The following is a 17,299-nucleotide window of genomic DNA, read 5'->3' as shown; positions in this document are numbered from 1 at the left end:
CATCACAGCTTCCGACAGAGCGGGAGGTGCCCGTGGCCGGCGACAGCTGTCTTGCCGCCCTCCCCCTCGGTGCAGCGCGCACGTGCGTATTTCAAACGCCGCACCCGGGAGAACTGAATTCCGACACACGGATACGTCCCGTCCTGTTTCAACGTGGAGTATAGCCAGTAAAGAGACGAATATACGAGGGCTATCCACAAAGTAAGACATTGTAAGACATTTCCAGGGGCAGATGTGGACTCTGACCACAATCTATTGGTTATGAAATGTAGAATAAAACTGAAGAAACTGCAAAAAGGTGGGAATTTAAGGAGATGGGACCTGTATAAACTGAAAGAACCAGAGGTTGTACAGAGTTTCAGGGAGAGCATAAGGGAACAATTGAAAGGGGGAAAGAAGTACAGTAGAAGAAGAATGGGTAGCTCTGAGGGATGAAGTAGTGAAGGCAGCAGAGGATCATGTAGGTAAAAAGACGAGGGCTAGTAGAACTCCTTGGGTAACAGAAGAAATATTGAATTTAATTGATGAAAGGAGAAAATATAAAAATGCAGTAAGTGAAACAGGCAAAAACGAATACAAACGTCTCAAAAATGAGATCGACAGGAAGTGCAAAATGGCTAAGCAGGGATGGCTAGAGGACAAATGTAAGGATGTAGAGGCTTATCTGACTAGGATGAGATAGATACTGCCTACAGGAAAATTAAAGAGACCTTCGGAGAAAGGAGAACCACTTGTATGAATATCAAGAGCTCAGATGGAAACCCAGTTCTAAGCAAAGAAGGGAAAGCAGAAAGGTGGAAGGAGTATATAGAGGGTCTATACAAGGGCGATGTACTTGAGGACAATATTATGGAAATGGAAGAGGATGTAGAGGAAGACGAAATGGGAGATACGATACTGCGTGAAGAGTTTGACAGAGCACTGAAAGACCTGAGTCGAAACAAGGCCCCGGGAGTAGACAACATTGCATTACAACTACTAAAGGCCTTGGGAGAGCCAGTGCTGACAATACTCTACCATCTGGTGAGCAAGATGTATGAAACAGGCGAAATACTCTCAGACTTCAAGAAGAATATAATAATTCCAATCCCAAAGAAAGCAGGTGTTGACAGATGTGAAAATTACCGAACTATCAGTTTAATAAGTCACAGCTGCAAAATACTAACGCGAATTCTTTACAGACGAATGGAAAATCTGGTGGAAGCCGACCTCGGGGAAGATCAGTTTGGATTCCGTAGAAATGTTGGAACACGTGGGGCAATACTGACCTTACGACTTATCTTAGAAGAAAGATTAAGGAAAGGAAAACCTACGTTTCTAGCATTTGTAGACTTAGAGAAAGCTTTTGACAATATTGACTGGAATACTCTCTTTCAAATTCTAAAGATGGCAGGCGTAAAATACAGGGAGCGAAAGGCCATTTACAATTTGTACAGAAACCACATGGCAGTTATAAGAGTCGAGGGGCATGAAAGGGAGGCAGTGGTTGGGAAGGGAGTAAGACAGGGTTGTAGCCTCTCCTCGATGTTATTCAATCTGTATATTGAGCAAGCGGTAAAGGAAACAAAAGAAAAATTCGGAGTTGGTATTAAAATCCATGGAGAAGAAATAAAAACTTTGAGGTTCGCCGATGACATTGCAATTCTATCAGAGACAGCAAAGGACTTGGAAGAGCAGTTGAACGAAATGGACAGTGTCTTGAAAGGAGGATATAAGATGAACATCAACAAAAGCAAAACGAGGATAATGGAATGTGGTCGAATTAAGTCAGGTGATGCTGCGGGAATTAGATTAAGAAATGAGACACTTAAAGTAGTAAAGGAGTTTTGCTATTTGGGGAGCAAAATAACTGATGATGGTCGAAGTAGAGAAGATATAAAATGTAGACTGGCAATGGCAAGGAAAGCGTTTCTGAAGAAGAGAAATTTGTTAACATCGAGTATAGATTTAAGTGCCAGGATGTCGTTTCTGAAAGTATTTGTATGGAGTGTAGCCATGTATGGAAGTGAAACATGGCAATAAATAGTTCAGACAAGAAGAGAACAGAAGCTTTCGAAATGTGGTGCTACAGAAGAATGCTGAAGATTAGATGGGTAGATCACATAACTATTGAGGATTTATTGAATAGAATTGGGGAGAAGAGGAGTTTGTGGCACAACTGGACAAAAAGAAGGGACCGGTTAGTAGGACATGTTCTGAGGCATCAAGGGATCACAAATTTAGCACTGGAGGGCAGCGTGAAGGGTAAAAATCGTAGAGGGAGACCAAGAGATGAATACACTAAGCAGATTCAGAAGGATGTGGGTTGCAGTTAGTACTGGGAGATGAAGAAGCTTGCACAGGATAGGGTAGCATGGAGAGCTGCATCAAACCAGTCTCAGGACTGAAGACCACAACAACAATAACTACATCCACAAAGTACATTACGTCTTGGAATTAAAAATAAATAAAGTATTGGAAATTTTTTTTATTATATACAGATGAAAGCCACACTTAAATACTGATTTTCTACATAATTGCCATTTAAATTAAGGCACTTATCGTACCGATGGACGAGCTTGGAAATTCCTTCGTCGTAAAATTCGGCCGCCTGCGCCTTCATCCACGTGGTTACCTCTTCTTCTGTGCGTCGTCATCAAAACGCTGCATAGCCAACCACTTCTTCATTGCTGGGAATAAGTGGAAATCGCTCGGTGCCAGGTCGGGACTGTACAGCGGATGAGGAAACAACTCCCACTTAAAAAGATTCGAGAACTTCACGAGTGGCATTTGCCGTGTGGATCCCGGGCATTGTCGCGAATCAGCAAGATCTTTGAGCCCAACTTTTCCCTGCGTTTGTTTTGTATTGCTCTTCTGAGGTTGTGCAGAGTTTGGCAATACCTTTGAGAGTTTATTGTAGTGCCTCTTTCCAGGAAATCCACAAAAATCACACCTTTTCTGTCCTAAAAGACAGACGCCATCACCTTCCTTGCCGACATTGTCTGCATGCATTTCTTGGGTTTTTGGGGGGAATTTGTGTGCCCCCACTGCACTGACTGCAATTTTGTCTCGCAGTTCACATGCTTAACCCATGTTTCGTCACCAGTAACGATGCGATCGAGTAATGAGTCGCCATCTTTCTCGTAAGCGTCCAAAAACGTTAACGCTGCAGCCATTCGCTGATTTTTGTGAATCTCTGTCAAGATTTTTGGTATCCATCTTGCACAAAACTTGTGGTAACCAAGCTTTTCGGTAATGATTTCGTGCAACGAACTTCGGGAAATTTGTGGAAAACTAATAGAGAGTTCCGTTATTGTGAAATTACGGTTTTCACGGACCGCGGCATCGACTTTTTCGACAAGTTCGGCAGTCACTATGCTCTTCGTGTGAACGTTAGTTCGGCCATTTTTAAATTTTATGACCCATTGAAGCACTCCACCTTCAGTGATTATATTGTCCCCATACACTTCACAAAGCTGCCGATAGATTTCTATCGGTGTACAGTTTTTTGCAGTCAGAAACCTTATTACAGTACGCACTTCACACTTCGCGGCATTTTCAATTAATGCTGACATTTCAAACTGTCACAGTAACTCAACGGAGTACAGCACGAACCTCTCACTAGCACGGCAGGATGCCGACTGAGCGGCGGAATGCCATGACACCAAGATGGCCGCGCTAGCCCTGCCCCTAACGGACACAAACGAAAACGTAAAGTACTTTGTGGGTAGCCCTCATAATAAGAGCTTCTCTGACGTGGACTGACCAAGGCTAGGTAGGAAAGTCAACTAATTAATGAAGAGGTTCTGAATCGATTTGTGGAAAAGAGAGCCGTATGACAAGACATGACTAAAACAAAATACTGATTCATAGGACACATCCTGAGACATCATAAGGAATATATACAGGGTGGTCCATTGTTAGTAACTGGGCCAAACATCTCACGAAATAAGCATCAAACGAAAAAACTACAAAGAACGAAACTCGTCTAGCTTGAAGGAGGAAACCAGATGGCGCTATGGTTGGTCCGCTAGATGGCGCTGCCATAGGTCAAATGGATATCAAGTGCGTTTTTTTAAATACGAACCCCCATTTTTATTGCACATTCGTGTAGTACGTAAAGAAATATGAATGTTTTAGTTGGACCACTTTTTTCGCTTTGTGGCAGATGGAGCTGTAATAGTCACATATGTATAAGTACGTGGCATCACGTAACATTTCGCCAGTGCGGACGGTATTGCTTCGTGATACATTACCTGTGTTAAAACCGACCGTTTACCAATTGCGGAAAAGGTCGATATCGTGTTGATGTATGGCTATTGTGATCAAAATGCCCAACGGTCGTGAGCTATGTATGCTGCTCGGTATCCTGGACGACATCATCCAAGTGTCCGGACCGTTCGCCCGATAGTTACATTATTTAAGGAAACAGGAAGTGTTCAGCCACATGTGAAACGTCAACCACGACCTGCAACAAATGATGATGCCCAAGTAGGTGTTTTAGCTGCTGTCGCCTTTAATCCGCACATCAGTAACAGACAAATTGCGCGAGAATCGTGAATCTCAAAATCGTCGGTGTTGAGAATGCTACATCAACATCGCTTGCATCCGTACCGTATTTTTATGCACCAGGAATTGCATGGTGACGACTTTGTACGTCGTGTACAGTTCTGCCACTGGGCACAAGAGAAATTACGGGACGATTTTTTGCAAGCCTTCTATTTAGCGACGGAGCGTCATTCACCAACAGCGGTAACGTAAACCGGCATAATATGCAGTATTGGGCAACGGAAAATCCACGATGGCTGCGACAAGTGGAACATCAGCGACCTTGGCGGGTTAATGCATGGTGCGGCGTTATGGGAGGAAGGATAATTGGCCCCCATTTTATCGATGGCAATCTAAATGTTGCAATTTATGTTGATTTCCTACGTAATATTCTACCGATGTTACTACAAGATGTTTCACTGAATGACAGAATGGCGATTTACTTCCAACATGATGGATGTCCGACACATAGCTCGCGTGCGGTTGAAGCGGTATTGAATAGCATATTTCATGACAGGTGGATTGGTCGTCGAAGCATCATACCATGGCCCTCACGTTCACCGGATCTGACGTCCCCGGATTTCTTTCTGTGGGGAAAGTTGAAGTATATTTGCTATCGTGATCCACCGACAACGTCTGACAACATGCGTCAGCGCATTGTGAATGCATGTGCGAACATTACGGAAGGCGAACTACTCGCTGTTGAGAGGAATGTCGTTACACGTATTGCCAAATGCATTGGGGTTGACGGACATCATTTTGAGCATTTATTGCATTAATGTGGTATTTACAGGTAATCACGCTATAACAGCATGCGTTCTCAGAAATTATAAGTTCACAAAGGTACGTGTATCACATTGAAACAACCGAAATAAAATGTCGAAACGTACCTACGTTCTGTATTTTAATTTAAAAAGCCCACCTGTTACCAACTGTTCGTCTAAAATTGTGAGCCACATGTTTGTGACTATTACAGCGCCATCTATCACAAAGCGAAAAAAGTCGTCCAACTAAATTCATATTTCTTTACGTATTACACGAATATGCAATAAAAATGGGGGTTCCTATTTTAAAAAACGCAGTTGTTATCCGTTTGACCTATGGCAGCGCCATCTAGAGGGCCAACCATAGCGCCATCTGGTTTTTCCCTTCAAGCTAGACAAGTTTCGTTCTTTGTAGTTTTTTCGTTTGACGCTTATTTCGTGAGATATTTGGCCCGGTCACGATCAATGGACCACCCTGTATATATTGATTTGTAGGTGGCCAAAGTTAAATATTAAATTATGTTTCAAATGAGCGCCAGGCTGCCTACAAATTATTTCAAATGCTTTCGGCAGAATGTAATGCAGGCTAAGTTCACTGACCTAGAATAAATCGTGTCTTTGAAAGTATGCATTTTTTATCTAAATAAAATTAGTGAAGCTTTGCACTTTAGTTAATTGAATAAATTGAAATGATTCTTCCTGCTCCGGCTGTGCTGATATGTCACACAAAAAAATAAATTTAAATATGCCGCGTAATGGCGGCCAATCACGAAAATTTCCTCCAGACCGAGCGGTACATGCATAACCCGCTGCCTCTGAATCTATCTTGCTACTTGTTGTGTCGACAGAAGTGCCGACACAGTGTTATTTTGAGGGGGCCGATAGGCACGCTATAAGCTCACGCAGAATATCTTGAAGTCTGAAACAGGACGCTCAATGAATTGCTATAAAGAAAAGTACGTTGCTTTGGGAATACTTAACTTTTAATCCGTCATTGGTTTACAACGTTCTTGATGAGACATTTCATACGATAACTATCAAACTATGTAAGGCTAATGGCGCCTTGCTAGGTCGTAGCCATGGACTTAGCTGAAGGCTATTCTAACTATCTCTCGGCAAATGAGAGAAAGGCTTCGTCAGTGTAGTCGCTAGCAAAGTCGTCGTACAACTGGGCGAGTGCTATTCCATATCTCGAGACCTGCCTTGTGGTGGCGCTCGGTCTGCGATCACACAGTGGCGACACGCGGGTCCGACATGTACTAAATGGACCGCGGCCGATTTAAGCTACCACCTAGCAAGTGTGGTGTCTGGCGGTGACACCACACTACTCTCCTATGCAAACCACATATACTTAAATTACATGAAATACACCACAATGGCAACTTGGAATACAACACAAGGAATAGTCACAACGTTATAATCACATCACATTCAGTTTTCCCACTTCAATTAGTATTCATCCCAGCTTCACACGACACTGCCCCACTTCGCAACTTTTCTTTCCTACTATGAACTCTGGAGGATATATGCACGTCTTCCTGTGCAATGCAAGCCAAATGGCGTTGCTGGATAGACGGCTGACTCACCTTGTTTCACTCTCAGAGTATTATAGTTTGAATCAACCGTCACACAGAAACATAACACGCAAAGTAATATTAAGAACATATTAGTCACACATGCGAGTCCTCAACTGATACCATGGACGAGTACTTCTCTTTATCCTTTGTCTCATACACAGATTGAGACTCACACAGTACTCACCACGTGGAAGTACTCGTCCTGAGTACGCCATTTCTTAAATATCTCCAACTTATAGTAAACACGCCAGTAATTGAGCTTAACTTTAGCCCTCGGAAGTATTTCAACTTATTTCTACACGTGGTTTCATTGTGACCGTTGGTCACTTCCGAAGATTACTACGATCCCCTTAATATTACCTGCCTGTCATTTAATTCTCCCCCTAAAAGTTCCTGAAACAGAGAAATAATTATTCCAAACTACTCTTAAGTATTTCACGTGTATACCATGTCTCCACTCTTTTGTATTTACGGAGCACACCTAAGACAGGTCTTACCAACACAAGATCTAGCGCCAGAGTGCTGAAACATGGCCGTTCTTCAGGTCAGCTCGCACCTCCGTCGAGGTGGGGGCGCACCATGTTATCGTATTGGGCAGCCATATTTCAGGCGCTCAAAGCTCAGGTAAATTTCATCTCTTTGGCTCCACCAAAGGTGACCAAAGGACCGTCTCAAAGATGCTCATATATTCCACATTCACTATCTGCGGTTAGCAGACGACCATATATTCATTCATATCACAGATCTCACCAAACTGGATGTAGGGATTTATTTTGTGGGAGTGCACATGTGATAAATTAAATAAATAAATTATCCTTCTTTCCTACACTGGTATCCGGCTTCGGTGTATTAAGTGAAATTGAGTTATTATTACAAAAAATATGTTGTTCTGACAAGAATAACGAAGAATGTTGTACATATTTTCAGTGTCGGGCGGTACTGTACCCTTTAAACATTTTCATAATTAATTTGTAGCTTATGTCCATGTAATATTATTCAGAGTCCTTTTATTATTTACTTCAAATATATCGGCTCGAATATTTCAAAAGGGACACTATACTGACTACAGTAAACATGTTCATATACATAAACGATACAGTAGTTACGAAAAGATGAAGAGACTTGATGGATTGTCTAGTTTGGAGAAACGCATCAAGTCTGTCTTCTGTGAAAAAAATCGCTACTGCCACATCAATTTGTTGTAAGTACTACTCACAAAGTTTCACTGTAAAACGCGTAACAATAAACGTATATTTATGAGGAGTTCAACGAAGTACTGGGTTGGTGAATACGTTCGTAGCCCTTTTCCATAAGTTTAATAAACACAACAGATACGCATGGCAGAGAATGACAGAGACTTTAGTCATCAGTAAGATATCCACCTTCACTATCTGCTAGTCTGCTAACACTGGGGTATGTTAAGGTGCGTCTACACTACTCGTGGGGCTTGTGTACTTGTACGGCTCCGAGGGCTCACCCCAAAACAGGCTTGTTAAGAGCCCGAGCATATGGCCTGTCTGGCCCAGGCTGTTGTCGGTACATCAAAGGGATGCGCGGTGAGCTGCGCGTGTGGTGTGGGCGGCAACAAACTTTTACCAGTTGGCTCGCTGCACTTGTACAGTTGGGTCTTGCTGTTATTGCGTTGTGTGCATCGGTTTTTCTTTTAAAATGGAGTGGACCGACGATTTTTGTCGTTAAATACTTATGAACAATATCCTGTGCTGTGGGATGCAACAAACTCCCATTACAAAATAAAATTAAAAAAAAAAGTGAAGCGTGGGATTCCACCGCGACAGAACTCCGCGTGGATGTGGCCGAATTAAAAAAAAATGATCAGCTTATTAGCCACTTACAGGAAAGTACACCAGAAGAAAAATGAACCTGGGAAGTCTGGCGCTGGGGTTAAGGAAGTGAACGCTCCAGACTGGATCGCTTTCAAAGCTTTTGAATTGCTGCACTGCAAATATCAGCTGCGGAAGGCAATCAACACAGATGTAAGTAAAAACTATTTATTCTTGGAAATGTGTAAAAAACCTATCAACAAACTTAATGGGGTTTTGTCCCTTTTGGGTTTCGTCTCCACTGCTACTTAACTTTTTGTCTTTCTCAGCTTACATTTCGGATCTTGCTCATTTGTTATTTTTAAATGTTTTGATGTCATTCCCTTATATACTATTAACCAAATCATATCATAAGATATTTTTGTCCTCTTTATTATAGCTTAACACTATTTCTATTAGAGTATGCCTAGTAACTGCTTATAGTTTTCAAATTTAAAAATTAAGTAAGTTCTAATTATGATAAAACTATGGATTTATGACAAAATGAGCTCTGAAAGTCACAGAGGGGAAAGAAGGAAATGGATTAACAGGACTGGAATACATACTGAGGCAACGCTGGGTACTCAGCTACTAATAAATAAATAATAATGAATAATATTTATTTTTCTAGCACAATATATTTAAGCACATGTACATTTATATGTATTTTATTTGTATATTATGTTATTTGAGGAAATAAAAATAGGAATTAATGAAGATAAAACTTCACATATATAGGTAGTTGAAATGTGTGCAGTCAGGCAGTCACTAGTATGTACGAAGCTAGTAGATGAAAAACATTCTTTAATAATTACTGGTAATCATCTTGCCTTGTCAATCTTCCCTCTTTGGAAATGAAATAAGCGGTGAATTCGTCTCTAATATCTTGGGCAGTCTGCGTTGAACGTTGTGAAATGTTCGCTAATCGTGTAAACGTTGTAGCAGGAGTGATCTCATTTCTCTAAGTTCCTGGCTTTAAATGCCCGCTCTCCTCATGATCCACTGCTCCTACAGTAGTATAAATTTGTCTGGCAGCAGAACTTTTTCGCAAAAAATTATGGAGGTATACATAATTCATAATAAGACTTTAGGCTTTCTCAAGCTGTAGAATATAGATTTTCTTAGTATCCGGAATACGGAAGAAAGTATTCCGAACGCACTTTCCACAATCTGCAGTGCTCTCTAAAATGTGTAGTTAAAAATTCTTTTCATTGACCTCCGAGGTTGTTGTCCATTACACGGCTTCATGATAGTATTGTTGAGGGGAAACTCGTCGTGTGCGACAATGACATAGGGTACTTTTTTGTATCCATCTGGGAGGTACGATCGTCCGGAGAAACCCATATTCTTAAAAAGAGATATATTTAGAAAAACGCCACCGTCTGAAATTCTACCTTGACACCCGACATCAATATACAAAAAACAATAGCCAGCATCCACTAGACCAAAAAGAACAATACTGAAAAACGTATTGTAATTGCAAAAATTGCTTCCAGAATTAACTGGGCTTTGGACTGCGCAATGTTTGCATCCATTGCAACGAGGCAATGAGGAAAGTTCCATTTTCTCTCATATTCCTCCGCTGCAAGCATCCACTCTTGTTGTGTCTGTGGCATCTACAAAAAAGTAAATAGAAACTAATAAATGCTAATAATATAAATAATTATTAATAGCATTGACAATAATGGATATTGTAATAATTATGAACATTAATAATAATTAAAATCAATAATATTGCGTAATATTGTGTAGTTAATCATTATAACGAATATTCTGCATTTCACTTATCAACTTGACATTGTTCCCAATTTTTTAAAATTATTATTATACGTCCCCCTATTCCTGCGTCCATTCCTTTACTTTTTATTTTACTTGCTTTGTTATTGTTTATATCAATCTATTGTCGTCGGTTATTTTAGGAGGAATTTAAGGAGGACTTGGAGGAACAGTTGCGGGCAAGGATACAAACGAAGTTACAGCGAGCACTTGCGAAGAAATTAGTACTTAAGATGTCGATCATTAAACAACGCAAGGCCACAGACTACCACCCACACCGAGCAAACGCACGAAGGTATTTCCTTCACCTAGAAAAAATCAGAGAAAAACGGCCGAAGATCCTCGCAAAGGAGAGGCATATAATGCACTACAAACTGCTTTATCTAAAACTAGAGACGAGTTTGACATCTATGGAGAGTACATAGTGAACGTTCTACAGTCCGTGGACAAAAGAACACGTGTTTTCGTTAAAAAAGAATTATTCGAGACGATTTTCAGAGCAGGAAGCGGCTGTTTCGCACATTCTAGACCAAGTTCACCTAACAGCGACCAAAGTTGCTCGTCGGATTTGCCTATTCCTTCAACTCAACATGTTCATGCCGATGAGGAGATGCAAAGCAACTTCCAACAGACATCTACTTCTACTTCTACTTCTGACAGCGCCGAACAAGGCTCTCCACATTTTCTGGATCTGCTTGATTTATAATAATTAAAAGTAATAATCTTTGCGTTTAATTGTTTCTCATGCTTTAAATCTAAATGTTTTTATTTCTTTCCATATGAACTGATTAATAAAATTGCGTTAATAACAAACTTTGTATAATTTATAAACTTACCTTTTCAAACTCCTTCACTGTGCCAGTAAGAGCTGCACATACTTCAGGAACAATGTTTGATATCACTTGCTTGGAGACTTTAAATAAAAAACTGAGGCTGGTGTAGGAATCGCCAATGCTAGGTATCTGAGCGTAAGTGCCAACCGCTCAGTAACTGGTATAGCTTTCCGAAATTTGCTGTCAGCCTTTGATATTTTCGGTCCAAGCTATTTATCAGATATTTAAAATCTGATGCGAACATACGGCAAAATCTCTTGAAATGTGTTTCCAACATTCAAGTCATCCATCAAATCACTCCCACTATATTTTCTTCTTCTTCTGACAACTGTGGTCATCCACCACCTGCGTTTTCTTGGGTCTTTTGAGCGTCTTAGTGTATATTCTTCCTCAGCTAAAAGGCGCGTCACAAGGGAGCTGACACTTGCTATAACCACTTCGTCCATTTTTAAATTAGGAAACTGGCACTGGTCACGGCTGCGAGTACGATGCGGATCCTCACGAGCCAAAGCCTGGCAAGCGACTGAAGTAGTGTGGACGAAGGCAGAAGCAGCACGAGCGCAAGTCAGACAAGTTTGACAAGTCTCCTGACTGACGAGTATGACGAGCACAAGTCCGGCGGGCACGAGTAGTGTGGACGCACCTTAAAGATTCCCCTACTGTAGAAATCACGTGGTTTCGAGGTGAAGAGCCATGTTTCGAGCGCATTTTCATTCTCAAAGGAAGTTCTACGAAGTCTGTTCGATAGAGAGTGGAAAATGAGAAAACCTGGGGGCGCAAGATCCAGGTGAACAAGGTTGGTGCGGAATGACTTCCCAACCCAACTCCTGTACAGTGGTTTCTGTCAATCTAGCAGAATGCGGTTGGGCGTTATTGCGGAGTAAAATCACTTCACGCAGACTTCTTGGCCGTTGTTCTTGGAATGCAGGAAGTCTCAGTTGTTGAAGCAAATGTCAGTAGTGATGGTTACATCTCAGGGAAGAAATTTTTAGTTCACCATACCGTCGCTGTTCGACCACAAGCATGACATTATCTTTCGTGGATGCGTGCAGGTATTTGTACTCGGGGTTGCTTCTTTGTTTGGGCTAAACCAATCCCTCCTTTTCCTTATGTTAGCATAAAGACACCATTTCTCTTCACAAGTAACGATACGGGATAGGAATCATTGGCACTGTTTACGAGCCAACTGACTACGAGCAAGCAGAGATGTACATATGGCCAATCGCTGAGTATCGTGACTTTCACCTAGAGGATGCGGTAACCATACATATGATTTTTGAAACTTCCCCGTTGCATGCGAATGTCTCCCGTTGGCGGACTGATCACACTTCATCACATTTGCAAGTCCCCTTGCACGCTGACGTGGATCATCGTGGATTTAGGTGTTTCAACGATCTTAAGCAAACCCCGAATATCTTCCTCAACCTGGAGAGTCACTAATGTCGAAACGATTCTCCTTAAAACGACAAAACCATTTTCTTGCCGTGCTCTGTCCAGTGTCATTATCCCCACGCAGGGCGCAAATTCTTCTGGCTGTCTCTGCTGCTGTCAACCCTCTATTGGGCTCTTAGCAGAAGAATATGAAACGATTAACGATCGACCTAAAACAAACTTCTGATTGTTAACGGCAAGACTATCTCTTCTACTGACGCTGGAAGGCGTAAGAACACCCTCAAATGCAGAAGAAGCTGACTAATGAAAGACAAAGCGAGCCTGCCGAAATGTTAACTAAAAGTGGCCGCGTCATAAGCAGCGAGGCGCGCGACAACAGGCGCCAGATAATTGAATTTCCGAGGCTGGAGCTGCTGCTTGGCCGACTCGTAAAACGGGCATGTGAAACTGCCGGCCACATAAAAGATTTTACGAGCTCCGTGAAAATGACGCTGCTACCGCAGTGTGTACCGAGCCGCTTGAGGAACGTAAGGTATCCGCCACTGCTGGCAACCCTTGTACCTCTCAGCGTTTCATAGAGAGTGGAGTGAGGAAGAAAACAGAGTTAACGAGGTACTCCTACAAGAACCTACGTACGTTTTCTTCCGTTTAACACGGAGCACGGTGCGTAAGCTGGAGCTCATAAGTTTGCTTGGTTCATGGCATTGTTTCTTTCAAGACGTTGTGTCTCAAAACCTCACATGGAGGGCAAACATGGACAGGTATCGGTGTAGAGTAGAATTCATTAGACTCACATAGCGATAACTATAGCCACTGCCACGTACAGTTCTTGCAGCAGGCAGCATATCGATCTATTCTACGTGTCATTGGGTCATTTTGTTCATTCGAATTTCATTCTTTGTTTTACGGCATCCTAAACAGAAACTTTCTATGTGTTTGTTTTATACTCAATTCTTATATCACAGATATATTCAAAAACAAAGAGTTAGAGAAGATGTTGATTTCGTTTGTTCTCTATACGACAATGAATGACACGAATGTCGAAATCGGATGAAATTTGACAAACCAGAAGAGGAAAGGTATTGGTTTATTTTATGTGTTTCTTTTTCTTCCTTCTTTCCATGACTTCATTTTCTCTCCAACCGCTCATCTCTGATCATCTATCCATACTCTCTTTGGTCGAGATTTTGGCTTATCTTCTTCATAGGTTGCGTTTTCTATCAATAGCCTGAAGCGATTCCTGTCGCGTATTATTTCTTCTGGAGCACCTATTTTGTTTTCATCTTTCTTCACTGCTTCTAGCCATCCTACTGTTTTTCTTTTCAGTTTATTAACGTAATTAAAAGTTTTCTTTGTAATCCATGTTTCTTCCATTCTTTTTAAATGTCCATATAATTTTAGCCTCTCTTCCTCATGTAGCTCCTATTTCGTTTATCATAACATTTCTTTTACAAAAAATTTTGATTCAAGAATATTACCCAAACGGTTTTCATCAGTATTAACGAAAACTGTCCCTTAGATGTCACAGTTCAGCACTTCCAGCGCCAATCATATACGTCTCTGTATCCAATAGAGATACTTCATTTTTAGAAGAGCACTGATTCCCACTAACCAAAGATAAAAAGTTACACTAAAAGAACCTGACACCAATTTCGTCATAGATTCCAAGTCTTGCGCTACATAAAGGAAGTTGCCGGTGTAGGTACTGTGTCCATCATCAACCGACACTTCATCACTGACTTGTACAGAACAAGCTGCCGAGTCCTCATCTCCACTTCAAGGATGCGACGCTACCAGAGATGAAGCAATCAAGACGCAGGCGAACGTGAAACACGCCAAGCAGACGCGAACAAAGCAAGCGGCAATCAACAGCGATAATTAGGGCATCAATTATTCCGGACGGGCCTGGTAGGCCAGCCCAGGCTCCACCCCCTTCCCCCACCACCATCACCCCCCACCCCCTCCCGCTACCGGATACCTACCACCTGAGCGCAGGCAAACTGCGACGCGGAATTTCGCCACCAATTAGATCGCTGTGTACACAGAGAATCTTGTTTCCGTGAATTAGATTTCCATCACCAAAAACGAATAAGGTTTAATGCAATTACACAAGCCGGATTTTTTTTTTCGTTTTTGAGTCAGTGATTGGTTTGACGCGGTCCACCACGAATTCCTAACTTGTCCCAACTTCTTCATCCCAGAATGGTACTTGTAACCCAAGTCTTCAATTATTTGCTGGATATATTCCAATCTCTGTCTTCCTCTACAGTTTTTACCCTCTACAGCTCCCGCAAGCACCATGGAAGCTATTCCTCAATGTGTTAACACATGCCCTGTCATCCCATCTCATCTTCTTGTCAGTGTTTCTCATAACCTCCTCTCGTCCCCATTTCTGGGGAGAACCTCCTCATTTCTTATGAGTACATTTAATTTTCAACATCCCTCCACAGTACAACTCAAACGCTTCGATTGTCTTCGGTTTTCCCACCCCACAATTCCGTGCTCAAAACAAATAATTTCAGAAATTTCTTCCTCAAATTAAGACCTATGTTTGATAGTAGTAGACTTCTTTTGCCCAGAAATACTCTCAGTGTCTGTGCTACTGTGCTTTTATGTCGCCGTTGCCTCATGCGTCATTTGTTATTTTGATTCAAGGTAGCAGAGTTATTTTACTTCCTCTAGTTTGTGATCATCAGTTTTAGTATTAACTGTATCCATAATTATCCCTTATTTTATTTCTGCTACTTCTCATTACTTCTGTCTTTCTTCAGTTTACTTTCAGACCATATTCTGTATTCAGTAGTATATTCATCCTATTCAAGACGTCCTGTAATTCTTTTCACTTTCACTGAGGACAGAATGTAATCAGCGAATCTTATCTCTGGTATCTTTTCACCCTAAATTACAGTCCCACTCTGGAAACTTCCTGTTACTTCCGACATTAGTTCTTCACGGTATAGCTTAAACAGTAAGGACAAAAGAGTGCATCCCTGTCTTAAACATTTTTAATCAGAGAACTCTTTTCTATTCCTATTGTACCTTCTTGGTTCTTGTACATAATGATCTTATCCGACTTTCCCTACAGCTTACTCTTTTTTTTCTCACGATTTCTAACGCCTTGCACCATTTTACATTGTCGAACACCTTCTCTAGGTCGATAAAGCTTTCTTTTGGTTTTTCTTAAGTCTTCCTTTATCAATTGCAACGTCATAACTGCCTATCTAATAGCTTGACCTTTCCGAAAGCCAAACTGATCTCTGCCTAACAGGTCCTCAGTTGTCTTTTCTATTCTCTAATTGTCCTGTATATTATTCTCGCCAGCACCTAGGATGTGTAAGGTGTTAAGCTGATTGTACGATAATTCTCGCAGTTATCTGCCCTTGCTGTCTTCGGGATTATGGGGGAGGTATTCTTCCGAAACTCTCATGGCATATTTCTAGTCTCATAGATTTCACACACGAACTTGAGTAGTCATTATATTGTAGCTTCCACCAACGATTTTAGAAATTCCGAAGGAATATCCTATCTGTCCTCTGTGCTTAACAGCGAAATTCCAATTGTACGCTTATGCTGACTCCCTTTCTTTTAATTTAACCGAAGTTTGTTTTGACTTTCTATATTCTGACTCAATCCATGCGACGAGTATTTTTTTCGAGTTTTTCATATTTTTCTTGTAGTAGTTTCGCCTTGACTTCCCTGCACTTCCAATGTATTTTATTATCAGTGACTAATCATACTGTATTCCTGTCCTTTTATAACACTACCGTCTGCTACTGCTGTACCATAACCTTAAAGTTGTAGGCAGATCGTGAAATAAAACTATCTTGTTAAAGCAATTACGGTATAAAGCAACAGAGCAGTATTACCCTCTGAGAGGAATTTTGTTATGTTGACCGTGTTGTACCTAACGGATGTGGTTTATCGGAAATCAAAGTCAGAATTACGCAAATATTTGAACAGTAACAAACAATATTTTTGCCTAGCTACACTGTTTAAAGAATAAGGAAAACGGTCGCCAGCCTAATTAGGCAAGAGAAAGATTAACGTTCTCGTTTAAGAAAGTAGGTATGCGTAACTTTAACGGACAAACACAACCTGGACTGGGCCACACGCGAGTGCAGTGAACTCTGACACCTGCATATGTTAACGTTAAGGTTGGAACAAACAGCTAGAGCAGCACAAAACTATTTGCATAAATATAACAGATAACGAAACACACTATTACTTTCAGTGTTTATTCATACTGAATGGTCTTTATAACGTTATTATTACCATTCACTGCACAATCATTAATTGGACATAGGTTAAGACTCTCTCAGCTAAATACTTTACTATTTAAAATGAAAGTTAATTGGAATCCACTAACAGGTTGCTTCTCACTATCTTTTGAATAAAGAAATTATGATTTTCATAAATAGTGGTCTTCCCGTTAATTGTTACCTAGAATTAGCACAATAGACAACTGTGGATCCTGTTATACTATTAATATGCACTTCCAATACACAAGAGAGACAAACACTTGGCAATCATGAACATATAAGTTTCTACTATTGCAGTTTTCCACTTTTACTACAGTGAAACACAATGTTGACAAATTTGCAAGAAACTGA

At 41.0% G+C, this 17,299-nt stretch overlaps 1 pseudogene; it reads left to right on the top strand.

The window, feature by feature from the left end:
* Positions 1-8,536: 8,536 nt before the first annotated feature.
* Positions 8,537-11,170, top strand: LOC124616215 (annotated as a pseudogene).
* Positions 11,171-17,299: the final 6,129 nt, after the last annotated feature.

Source organism: Schistocerca americana, chromosome 5, assembly GCF_021461395.2.
Source record: "Schistocerca americana isolate TAMUIC-IGC-003095 chromosome 5, iqSchAmer2.1, whole genome shotgun sequence".
NCBI lineage: Eukaryota > Metazoa > Arthropoda > Insecta > Orthoptera > Acrididae > Schistocerca > Schistocerca americana.
The sequence above is the reverse complement of the archived record's forward strand: the minus strand, read 5'-3'. Positions and strand labels throughout refer to the sequence as shown.